Source organism: Canis lupus, chromosome 2 (genome assembly GCF_011100685.1).
Source record: "Canis lupus familiaris isolate Mischka breed German Shepherd chromosome 2, alternate assembly UU_Cfam_GSD_1.0, whole genome shotgun sequence".
Taxonomy (NCBI): Eukaryota; Metazoa; Chordata; class Mammalia; order Carnivora; family Canidae; genus Canis; species Canis lupus.
The window spans coordinates 59176467-59189397 of record NC_049223.1 but is presented as its reverse complement, the minus strand read 5'-3'; the positions used below and the strand labels follow the sequence as shown (position 1 = coordinate 59189397).

Below are 12931 nucleotides of genomic sequence, written 5' to 3'. Positions count from 1 at the left end.
TGAAATACTCACATTCCTAGAATGAACAGGTTACATGGTAACATGTTTTTTCTCATGAGACATGGCCATATTCAATGTGATAATTTTCTAAAATAATTTTTGCATAACTTATAATAAATGAGAATGGTCTGTAGTGTTCTTTCTTATGCTAGCTTCTTCATGTTTTAGTAATTAACGTTATGATGGCTTCATAGCACTAATTGGGGGATTCTCTATCTTTTAGTGTGACCAAGGATCCTTGAAATAATGTTGAAATTGTCTGTTGCTAAAGGTTGGCTAAAATTCACTGAATCTATCTGGCACTAAATACCTAGTGCCATTTTCAGTAATAGATCTTTAATCACCTTTCCAACTTTCTCTATGGCAAATTGTTTTTTTTCAAACGTTTCTCTACTTATTGGGTCAATTTTAGCAATTTATATTTGGCTAGAGAATTATGAGATTTTCATGTTTGTGGCCATAGATCTGCATGCAGTGTTCTTTTATGATTTTGTCTTTCTCTTCTGCAGCTGTGGGTGGGTATCCTTTCTCATTTCTCATCTTTATTTGCTCTTCTCTTAATTGGCTCACTAGGTTTTATTTTACTCATTACATTTATTTATATTATCTTCTATTCCACTATTTTTTAATTTTATGAATTCCAGCTTTTTTTTTTTTTTTTTTTTTTTTTATGATAGACATAGAAAGAGAGGCAGAGACACAGGAGGAGGGAGAAGCAGGCTCCATGCCGGGAGCCCGACGTGGGACTCAATCCCGGGACTCCAGGATCGCGCCCTGGGCCAAAGGCAGGCGCTAAACCGCTGAGCCACCCAGGGATCCCCCCAGCTTTTAACTTAGTAATTTATAATCGTAGTTGCATTTGATTTGGTTCATTCTTTCTGTGATCTCTTAAGAAAAGGACTAAATCCCTTTATTCTTCATATTTCTTCTTTAATCCTATGGGCTTTGACTCTCCTCTGAGCATGACTTTTTCTCTGTCCCGTGAGGATTGGTACGAAATGTTCTCTTTTACTGTTTTCTATATAGTTTGTCATTTCCCTTTTGATTTCCTTTTTAATCCTAGATTTATCTAGGAGTGGGTTTCTTAATTTCTTAATTTCTAAGTCAATATTTTTCTTCTCACCTTTTTTAAATTTCTAATTTTGTTGATTGTGATCAGAAACTGTGGTCTATGAAAGCTTTCTTTTGTAAAATTTGTTAAGGTTTTAGCTCTGAAATTCAACACATGATCAATTTTTGTAAATGATCCAGGTCCCTAAAAGTAATCCATTCTGTACTCCAGGAATGTAAGGTCATGTATAATATTTCTAGTAATTCAAGTTATATGACTCATTGTCTTTGTTATCTTAATTAATATTTGCCTATAAGGTGTGTTCAATAGACATCTTTGAAATTTCACACTAAAATTTCATTTATTCAACTTCCAATACACGCTTTATATTTAGTTTCTCTCTCGTTTAATGTTTACAGGTTTCGGATGATTCTAACTGCTTCATAATGCATTCCCTTTATCAGGGCACCTGGGTGGCTCAGTGGGTTAAGAGTCTGACTCTTGATTTCAGCTCAGGTCTTGATCTCAGGGTTGCGAGTTCAAGCCTCACACTGGATTATGGAACCTACATACAAGAACAGCAAAAAACATTAAAAACAACAACAACAAACATTCTGTTATCATTACAGATATCGTTATTTAGCCTCTGCAATTTTTTAAACTAAAATTCCCCTTTGCCTAATTAATTTTGACACTACTACTTCCCTTCTGTTTGCATGCGTCTGGTATCTTTTTTTCTATGCATTTATTTTCAACATTTCTACATACCTTTATTTTAATCAGTTTTCTTATAAATATCATCTACCTGGGTTTTGGTTTTTGTTTTAATTTTTTAACCCCATCTGCTGTCTTTTAGTGAGAAATTTAGCCCATTAATTGATGTTGATTTTATTCCTTCCATCTAATAGTATGTTTTTAATTTCCTTCCATCATTATTTCTAGGTTTTTTTCTTTCTTATTTGTGCTGATTTGATGTAGTTGCTTTGCATTCCCTTCTTTTTCCCATGCCAATCTGGAATTTCTCTACTTTTCCATCGTATTAAAGGTTACACTCCTTTCCTCTTAATTCATAACAAAAGACATATTGCTCCACTATTATTTGAAAGCAAGATAACATGAATTAACTACTTCTCCCTCCAGGATGCTCCATTTCCTCCCTGCTTTTCTCTACTTCAATGGGATGAGACCTTAGAATTATTTCCCTGTCCACTACTTAAGATGAGACCATGGAAGACTTTTATTCCCTTCCTCTTCAATGCCTTGATTTTGTTAGAATTATTTAATATCTTTAGCTTTAGGCTGTTGTTGGAATTTCCCTCATATTATGGCCCTTCTATTTTCAGAGTCCTTATTAACCAGTTCCATTTAGGTTTCTGAGATGAGGGAGGGAGCAAATGTGTAAGCAAGTGTCTGTATTCATCAGAGTTTCCCGACCTGTTCATTTTCCTCCACAGTAAAGTCATTTTTCTGGTGCATTTATTGTTTGTTCGTTTTTTATTTTTTCAAGATCTTATTTATTTATTTGAGAGAGAGACAGAGAGCATGAGAGAGCACAAGCACAAGTGGGAGGTGCAGACGGAGAGAAAAAACAGGCTTCCCCCTGAGCAGAGAGCCCAATGGGGGCTCAATCCCACCACTCCGGGATCATGACCTGAGCCAAAGGCAGGTGCTTAACCAACTGAGCCACCCAGGTACCCCTGTTGTTTGTTACTTTAAGTATTTTTCATGTATCAGTGATAAACTCTGTGATTTCTTGCATATCTGAAAATATCTTTTGCCCTGAAAAATGATGGGCAAAGTATTTGAGGGGCTTTGGTTCTCTTTTCTGAGTCATCTGTATGTAGATAGTATTCCATGCTCTTACAGCTCCTAGTGTTTCAGATGAGAAGTCTAATGTCACTCTGATTTGTTTGTTTGTTTGTTTTCTTGTAGGCAATATGTTCTTTCTGTCTAGAAGCTATTTTTTTAAAGAATTAATTTATTTGAGAGACAGCGAGCCCACAGGGGGAGGGGCAGAGGGAGAGAGAGAGAGAGACTCTGAAGCAGAGTCTACACTAAGTGCAGAGTCTGATGCAGGGCTTGATCCCAGGACCCTGAGATTATGACCTGAGCTGAAACCAAGAGTCAGACACTTAACCAGCTGTCTGGAAGCTTTTAAAGTTTTGTGTTCATCCTCAAAGTTGGAGAACTTTACCAGGATAACCAATGTGTATGTTTCTTCTTGTCATCTTTCCTGGAACTTTGTGAGCTCATGCAGTCTGCAGACTCATCTTTTTTCAACACAGGGAAATTGTCTTCTCTTTATCATTTAATTACTGGCTTTCCTCCATCAGCTCCTTTTGCTTCTTCTAGAACTCAATATTCTCAGGTTAGATCTCCCTGGGTCTGTCTTCCAGGCCTTTTATCTTTTCCCTCATGGATTCTGTCTCTATATTTTTGCTCTAGACTTGGAGAGTTTTTCCATTTGGTCTTCCAGGCCACTAACTCACATCTCAACAGGGATTTACCTCCTATTGTTGGGAAGACTGATTTTTTTCTTAATATGCAGCAGGTCTTTTATGTCTGGCCTGAATAGCTTTAGGGCACACGTGATTTTCTGTTCGACTTGTCATTTGTCTCTTAGAGCAGCTCTGCTTCGGCAGCCATACGTACTGCTTGTCCTGCTGATCTTCTGCTAGTAGAACTTGGAAGTGTGTTGTCAGTGTTCTTTGTTTGATGTTGGCGCCTTGGTTGTGGAGTCTGGAGCAGCAGCACTCCATTGTGGAGTGGAGGTACCCTTGCCCTCTGGGCCAGTGGTGTCAAAGCCGGTGAGCCGCCAGCATGTGCTTGGGTCATAGGGACAAATCTTTTCTCCCTGGCCTCCCTCATCTCCTTCAGCCCCACAGGCAGAGGGTCAGGTGGTGTGCAGCCCACATATTCAGCTACATCTTGGCCTCCTGCAGTCCAGGGAGACCTGGGCTGCTTCAAGCAAATATCCTCTCTCCTCCCGTCCTCTCCTCCCTACACTCTCACACACATACTGGGCTCTACAGGTGTCTCTTGGCCAGGCTCTTCCTAGCATTTGCAGCTTTTGTTCCTTGCTCTGACATTCTCTGCAGCTGGTCTTCAGATAAAGGGGAGAGATCCCCATACCAGTTTTTCAGTCTTATTTCCTGCACATATCCCCACCTGCCTCAAAGCCTCAGCAGTTCTCTGATTTGGAATGGGCAGATAGAAAGGGGATGCTAATCTCCTTCGGGTTACTCTGTTCCCAGAATCACTGTCACTCTCTGTCAGTATCCAGTGGGTCAGCTGAGTCTGGATAACCCCCTACCCTTCCCTTCCTCGGGGCACTCAGGCACTTGACCATCCTGCCCCCATCCCCTAAAGCCCCCTCCACTCTTCTGTTTGCTGGAATCAGATTAGACACTGGGCTGGATTCCAGAATCATATGTTCCAAGGTCCCTTGCATTGCAGACTAGACACTGTTGATGACCCTTGAGATGACTTGCTCTAGTATCAGGGACACAGGGTTCAATAACCGTGAAACCCATGGTGGGAAAGCTTTTTGGTTTTGGGTTTGGGTTTGTTTTTTTTTTTTTTTCCAGTTCTTTTTTTTTATTCTTCTGATTATGAGAAATAGAAAGTCATGGGTTTGGTGTTACTATGTCTTTGACACCTCTTTAACACTTATTAATCTCTGTTTTAACAAAAAAAAAAAGAGCAGGTTTCTTGCTCAGAGTCTTTGGTAGGCAACAGAATTTGCCTTCAGCTGGGGTGGGGAAGGCTGATAGGGGATGAGGTTTGGAAGGAAAATCAGTAGTTCAGTGAGGGACCTCTCTCAGGTCTGCAGTGCCTAGTACATATCCAAGTGGGGATGTTGAGTAGGCAGTCCAGAGTCTGAGCCCTGGGGTATTCCAGTGTTTAGAGATTGGATTCTTTCCTCATTGTCAACCAGTACATAGGTACCTTTCCCACTTGTTGGCTGAGTGCCTTTGCATTGGCTAGCTCAAGAGATTTGCTTCCCATCACTTCTGGACCACTTCTCGGCAGCCGAGGCCACGTGATGGTCATTAGTGTTCCATATGTCTAACCCAGCAGCACTTACTTAAGTGCAAACATGGACTGTGGCCAGACTTCCAGCTGTGCAGAGCCTTCTGGTTGGCCTTGTATCCTGCAAGATCCATGGGGTGTGCGGTATCCTCCAACAAGGCTGCATAGAAAGATGGAAGCAAGCTGGACCTGTTTCCCAAGTTTGAACATGGTTCATACTAAATGTTCCAGATTCACTGAATCTGTCAAATTCCTGGCTACTACCCTTATTTAATAAGGCAACAAAAAAAGGGGGAAGGAGAAGTCTGCCATTAGTTTAGCACTTTTCCTTCCTACTAACATACTAGAAATGTTTATTCTGCCAGGAACATGTGGCTAATGTCGCTTAACCAGCTCTTTGGAGGGGTCACCATGCCGACAGGGCCGGCAGGTAATAGCTAAGGGCTGTGGATTAGTGGGGCCTGTCTGGTTGCCGGAGCACATCAGCCCTGCCAATGGCAGGCAGCCAGACTCAGGTCCCACCCAAACAAGGCAGAGCCACACATCTGATTTTTTTCAGAGGCCAGAAATCAGTATCTTTTTGTGAGAATTCTCCTGATTTATAAACATTTGCTGCAATAAGAACCAAAATAAACAACAACAACAAAAAAAACCCTCCAAACTACTGCAGGCCAAACAAAATACTCTCTTTCTATCTGGCCCAAATGCAGGCTGCAGATGACTGGTCTGAGGCCTCTGCTCAGGGACAGTGGACCAGCCAGTTGCCCTGGTTCTTGCGCCTCCCCCCAACTACTGTAAAGTGGGGCACTGTGAGGGCCATTGGGATGGACGTTATAGAGGGAACCCTGCTTCAATCCCCAGGGCTACTGTTTACCAGCTCCATGACATCGGCCACACAGTTGATTAACCTCCCTAAGCCTCAGTGTCCTTATCTATAGAATGGGGATAACTGTGTTACCTATCCCTGAGATGTGTTGTGAGGATTAAGTGAGATAATGTATATAAATACCTAGTCCAAAGTTAGTATTTAATCAGTAGGAGCTGTTATTATTCAAATAGTATCTGTGAAAATGCTAGGAGAACTTAAAAAGGAAGCATTGGGTATTCATCATTATTAGGGGCAAGGACACAACAGCCAGGAAGCTCCTCACTGTGTCTCCCCAGCAGTGGTAGGCAGCAGGGCCATACCACTAATGGCCTCACTCAGCTTTCTCACCTTTATTTTGTTCACGAAAGCAATGGCTGTGTTACTATCCCTGACGTCCCGGGACTTGCTGTCCTAGTGCCATGTCTCCACAGCTTCCCTGTGGGCTGGTGTCAGAGGCGGGCTGCCCTCCCACACGGGGCCCTACCACACTCAGCCTCTGGGCAGCTCTCCCCACCCAGGATCGAGGGGTGCTAGGAAAACAGAGGGAGGGTTTTTGTCATCTCCTTCGGGAGAAGTGAGGGTTTGCTGCATGCCATGCCTCTTGCCCGAGAGCAGGGCTGGGAGAAGTTTTAGTCTGAGATTGGACAGGGGACCCCGTGTAGCTCTGGCCCCCAGAGCCCTGATGGTACTTCTTATTTGGATGTGACATCGCGGTCCGAGCTGCTCCTGTACACAGCTCTTTGTTCTTTGTAGAAAGCACTGCCAAGCACACACTTGGCTTCAGATGGTCCATTATTTGAGGTCCAGAGTATGGTAACAGGCTTGAAACAACAGACCCGCAGCGGGAAGCAGAATCTTTGCTTAGGCATTCCTGCGCAACCAGCAGAAGAGCCTCAGGGATTGTTTGTGATCAGTGCGAGTCAGCAAGTCCACGTTGGAGCTGGGGAATGCTGGAGCCTGCAGGGGCGGCCTGCTTTCCAAGGGCAGCGGCAGCAACCCCCAGGAAGGCCCGTCAGGGACCAGAACCACATACCAAATTAGACCAAGTGCACCATCAGCTTCACACACTGTAGGAATGCCATGACAGAGCGTGCTCTCCACCGAAGAGACCAAGACCATGTCTTGCACTTAGTAGGCATTAGGAGGTGTTTGTTGAATTGAATTCCATTCTTGGCAGCCCTGTTTGTGTCCGATGCTGGAAAATTGTCTTCTCTGACCTTCCCACCATCCTTCCCAGTCCCTAACCACCTCTGCTCCCAGGCTGTTCTAATCAGCATGTAGGTTGAAGCTCAAAGCCCAGAGGATGCAAAAGTGCCCTAGGGCAGTTGTCTCAGCAGTCGCCTATGGTGATAATAAACAAAATGAATGTGGTGGAGATACGTGGCAGTGTCAGGGATCCCCCAGGACAGACTCCATCCATTCATTTGTTGTTCACATCTCCTGCAACCATGTGTCTGGCTCCGTGGCTTTCAGCACAATGAAAGCAGAGACGCATCACAAGGCATCAGAATATCAGGTAGAGAACATTGAGCAGAGCAGATACAGCGCTGGAAGTGGTTGCAGAAAAGCCAGGACAGGGGCGCCTGAGTGGCTCAGTTGGTTCAGCATCAGCTCTTGGTTTCACCTAGGGTCGTGATCTCAGGTTCATGGGATCGAGCCCCATGTTGGGCTCTGGGCTCAGTGTGGAGTCTGCTTGTCTGTCTCCATCTGCTTCTACCTCTACTCATGTTCTCTCTCTCTCTCTCTCTCTCTCTCTCTCTCTCTCTCTCTCAAATAAATAATAGAATATTAAAAAAGAAGAAGAAGAAGAAGAGCCAGGACAGGGGTTGATCTCATGAGGATTTAGTGATGACTGGATGTTTAATGAGGGTTAAGAGCTTCTGATTCAGGGCCAGTGTGACAAGAGAAACCTGACTGTGGGTACCCCTTAATGTGGCAATGCCTTTCCCCTCCTTTCCAGGCAGCCAGCGCTTTTACCCCCTCCTCAATCTGGTCTCCTTTGAATGTGCTTGAGGGTCAGCAGTGTTTCTTGGAAACTGTGGTCCACAAGCCATCCATAGAGTGGTCAGGGGCTCGGGCTCTTGGGAAGACCTGCCTTTCCTGACCCTAAGAAAGCTCGTTAACTTCTCTGTTAGCCAGTTTCCTCGAGGAAACTAAACCTTTCACTAAGGCTGGATACTGGGAGGTAAGGTCTGAGGGTGGTTGGAGGGAGTCAGGATGTGGATGTCCCTGAAGACCTCAGCGCATGCTGGCAGCCTATGGGGGCTTCAACAGCTGCTAGCTTCATTGTCCTTTCTCACTACCCATCCTCACAGATGGAAAGAGCTCAGACAATTGGCAGTATGCGTTTCTCTTGTGTCCGTACCTGAAATCCTAATGAGCCTCTGACTGAGTGCACAGATTCTTAGGATGGCCACATGAGAGGCCCATCCTCCTTGGAACACTTGATTTCAGTCTGAGCCAATTTCAGGCTCAATTCCCATTCATAGCCCCTGAGCTGCTAGCTACTGGCCCAGAAGCAGGTCTCCTCAGCATCAGTTCAAAGACCATGAGGGACCAGGAACTAGTCACCCTCCTGTTGGCCTCGCAAGTGAGCAACAGATCCACCAACGGAGCCCTGATTCCATTGCATGTCAACCCCACCCAAGGCAAAATCAGCCGAGAGGGCACAGCTGGGCTCCCAGCAGTATCTGTTCCACCTGCAGTCTGGGTGGATGCCTTTGGCCATAAGAGCAGAATACACGGCCCTACCCAAACATCTCTAGAGAGAGGAATGGATGTGGAAGCCCACAAAGTGATTTCTGTGGACTCTCTCTTTTGGGCCATGACCATACCATAGTGGTTATTAATGAGGAGCTTCCATCTGCTTGAGGAGGGCTGGGGTGGGAAGCCCCAGAGGCCACGGTGGGGCTATTTAAATCCACCACACAGAGACCAGCATCCTTTCTGGGTCACATCCACTGCCAGAGAAGGAAGGCTGGCTGGGCTGGGGTTTGCTCCATTTTTCTGTGATTATATTTCTCTTGATCTGGCAAGACAGGCCCTCACCTGGAATTCTCCCTCACCTTCTTTCAAAGACTCAATAAAGGGATGATGCAGAGGGAACCAGAAGAATGTGGCTCACGTGTTTCAGAAAGGCTCAGGGACCTGAATGCAGACATGGCCGTCTTTGTCCAACGAAAGTTGGCATGACAACTGACTGGCTGCTGCTGTTTGATTGGAGGGACACATGAGTTACCTTGGAGAGGAATGTGGATTCAGACTTGCTTTTGGCAGACTTTCCTGCAAGTGTTGCCCCAGCGGGCATGAGAAATGTGATTTCCCCCAAGGAGCCTTGTTTCAGTGATCTGTACCTCTTGCCTTGAACTCTCCTTGGCAGAGATCTGAGCAGGGTACTTTTTATGTGTCTCTCTGTTTCAGAACAAACACTCACCTAGAATTGTCTGCCATCTGGGGCAATGCTTGGGGGAGCTCTATGGCACATCTCAAAGTCATCCCCTGAGTGCATGCCAAGCAGTCTGAACTGGAGAACAGGGGGTTCTTTTCATGCCCTTTTGTCTCTTTAAGTTGGTGGTGGGTGTTTTGGTGTCCTTCCTCCCAAGCAGAAGAAAAACAAGTCCTCGTTTAAAAAGAAGAGAAAGGGGAGAACCAAGGGCCTGTGAAAAGCCTTTTCCAGGTTGCCTTGGTCTGTAATCTAGAAAAGAAGCAAGAAGAGTGGAGTTCCTGATGCTTTTTTGGGCTTTCGGGGCAGTGGACAGTGCCTGGGGAGCCGCTGGCCCCTGATAATGCCTGTAGGAGAAAGTGACCTGCATGCAGCTTGACTTGGCTGCTTTGAAGTGGGCCTGGGGCAGATGTTTTCCTGCAGTGTCATAGCCCTCAGAACCCTAAGAAGCCAAACAATAACCAGACACCCCCTTTCAGATCAGGAAGTCTGTGTGGCTAGTCCAATGTCTGTCACCATCCTTCCAGACAAAATCCCGGGGTCTCTGTGGTCATCATCATTGCAGTGTGGCTGAAGCACAAAAGGAAACATTGTGTCATGTAACTGAGTAGCCCGGGCATAGCTAGATCCAGGTACGCGCTACCCTGACTGGGCCGGTGGGGAGCAGGGCCGCACCCCAGGAACTTAGGCTAGAGATAGGGAGAGACCCCATGGTGGGAGGAAGGATGGTTCTCCAAAGGAGGGGCGAATAGAAGTTGGGCAAACAAAAACAGCAGATGTCTGCTACAACCCTCATTTGCCATTTACAAAGCTCATCTTTGCTCATAAGGCGGATTCTGCAGTGAGTCACTGCTGCACCCCACAGCGAGTGGCAAGGGAGCCGAGAGGAACCCAGATAGGAGCCCTCCCACAGATTGTCAGAGTCCCACCTGGTCTGCTGAGATGACAGAGCCTGTCATCCTGAGATTGGAAGAGGAGATGCTTTAGATGGCTCAAGTTGGCAAAAGCCTTGTCTGTGAGCTGTCTTCCAGAGACAGTGGGCTCCAGGGGTCTTTTCTCTCTTTCCTGTGGTTCATGAGACCGCACCCAGGGCCTAATGAACAGGGATCATAAATAATGAACAAGCATACTGTAAACAGGCAGGGAAAAAGGGCTTTTTTTCCCCAAAGGATTGAACAAGATGAGCAAAGCTCTGCAGCCTCACTTGTAGCATTCTCCACAAAATATAATTAAAAAGCTGTTCACACTGCCCCTCAATGTATAATATTATTCATATATTAAACATAGTGTACTAATAAGAATACTTCATTTCATTATGTCAGCAGAAGAAAGGGCAATCTAGCAGCTGCCCTAATCAGGCAGATGGGAAACCAGAAATGTTACTTAGATTTAAGCAGTAAAATCGACATTGAACCAATTTGCCTCACTACAGGCTTTTACTGTGTTTAATGAAAGCTCATGGCTTTACATAAGGCATTGTAAAAAGGGCTTAGAAGCCATAAAGCTCTCTGTCATGTCTTTGCAACATAACCAATGAATTTTAACAGTTGGATTTCAAAGAATGGCTTTGGATTTTTCCAGAAGTGAGCATAGAGTAGGCAACATAAGGTATCTGTATGTGCTGGCCCTTAGGAAACCTATATAAGCCAAGGTTAGGGGTAAAAGGGAGTGAACTCCCACCAGTGAATGAGGGAGTAATTCTAATTAACATCACTAGAAAAAGGGCCACAGACCCTGGCCCCTGAGGGGGAAGACTAGTCAGCATCCAAGGTGGGAAGACAGGAGTAACAACCAGAGGTTGAGGTGGTAGGTGAGTCAGGGGAGCCCATTCATCCTGGCCCACAATTTAAAGGTTACCTACCATCATAGGAAGGAGTCATGTGTAGAGCTGCCATTTTGGAGCTGACGAGGCGCTAAATGATCACGTTTCATTCAGCCATCCAGCCACCATTAACTGCCCATTCACCATGTCTAGGCACTGCTTAGGGTACTGTGGTTTGTAAACGAGACAGACAAGGCCCTCACCCTCATAGAGCTCATTGGAATGTGGGGAGACGGTATACATGTAAATAGATATATCATAAGGCAGGAAATGATGGTGGGAGCAGTCTTTTTTTAGCCATAGTGATCTGAGGAGGTGATATTTGAGCAGAACTTGAATTGAGCAAGGTATGCAGGTCTCTGTTTCAGAGCTGCTCAGTTTTTGGTCCATCAAGAGTCCCTGTAATTTCTTGCCGCCATGTTTTATGAGCTGTTGGATTCCAAATAGACTACATTTGGCAAAGACAGAGATATGACTACGGAACTGGGTTAACCTGAGTGAAGCAGGGTCACCACAGGGAACTGACACAACCCAAGTCCAAAGCTGAGGCAGCACACATAGGACATGTCCAAGCTCACTGTCGCTGGTCAATGGTGGAGCCAATGCCAGGCCCCAGGTCTCCAGGGCAACTAAACTAAGATCTAAGCTGTAACAGTAAATGGAGCATTTCTTAAAAATGCTGACATGATTGGGAGGCCATAGGAGGTTATGCCTCCAATACCAAGGTGGAGTCCCAGGTCAAGGTGATGATGCTGACCTAAGAAGGGTGAGCCAGACACCCTAGCTCTCTGGGGACTTCTTTCGCCCTTTCCACTTGGGGTCATGATGCTTGTTAGTGGCCAAACTTCCTAAGAACCTGGCAGGTCTTCTGTCTCCAAGGCCAAGGTCCCAGGATTCAGACCAGCCAAACTGCTAAGAAGCAGAGCTCTAGAAGGCAGTGCTCTGAGCGTCACACCTGCCTAGAATGGGAGCTGGCATGTGCCCCCCACCCTCCCAGCACTGAGAGTCTTGGGAAAGGACAAGGTCCACATTACTTTCCAGATAATGGCAGCAGAGTCTCTGTACTGGAATCACAAGTCCTGGCCTTGCCCCTGGCTCCGTCTGGTGACAATTGGCAGCTGACATCATTGCTTCTGGCCTGAGTTACCCCTTATTAAAAATGGCATCTTTATAACAGATTTCTGCAAGTCACTGTCAACAGGACATATCCCTTGTTTTGTACCAGTCATTCCCCTGGGCGACTGATTTGTTTAATACTGTTATTTTAAAGACCCTTCTATTCTGTTATTCTTAGACTATCAAGTCTTAAATATCATATTAATTACTAAAGGATCTTACCTACTTTTTAAATAAATTTTCACAAACCATGCAACTCCATTTCACCATTAAATAGCTGGATTTTAAATTGGATCTTTCTTCTCTTCTTTTCAAATCACTGAAAGATCCCATTTGTGCTCACACGCTTCACTTGAGCCCAGCCTATAAGGCCGGGGGTCACCCAGCCTCTGGCTTATTCTGTGCAGGTTTTGTAGCTTTCTGCCCTTATTAGGAGAAATTCGCTCATGGTCAGGCAGCCTCCCCAGCAGCTGACTTTGAAGCTGGGAAGAGCTAGCTTCCATCTACAAGCAACCCAAGAGTCCACTGATGGTCCAATGACTCAGGCCCCACTCAGATGAAGGGACACCAAGCAGCCAGTGACAACTGCTGCATGATGCA

General features: G+C 45.4%; 1 protein-coding gene and 1 long non-coding RNA gene across 3 annotated transcripts in view; one reads left to right on the top strand and one right to left on the bottom strand.

Annotated features, from left to right (window-relative positions):
- Nucleotides 1–12931, top strand: part of GNAO1 (G protein subunit alpha o1) — a 172617-nt gene that overhangs the window by 65998 nt on the left and 93688 nt on the right. The gene's annotated exons all lie outside the window — the stretch shown is intronic.
- Nucleotides 4586–7412, bottom strand: LOC119870320. The gene is made up of 2 exons (XR_005355729.1): nucleotides 6300–7412; nucleotides 4586–5243 (listed from the first exon to the last, which is right to left on the bottom strand). It is a non-coding gene; the product is annotated as an uncharacterized LOC119870320 (long non-coding RNA).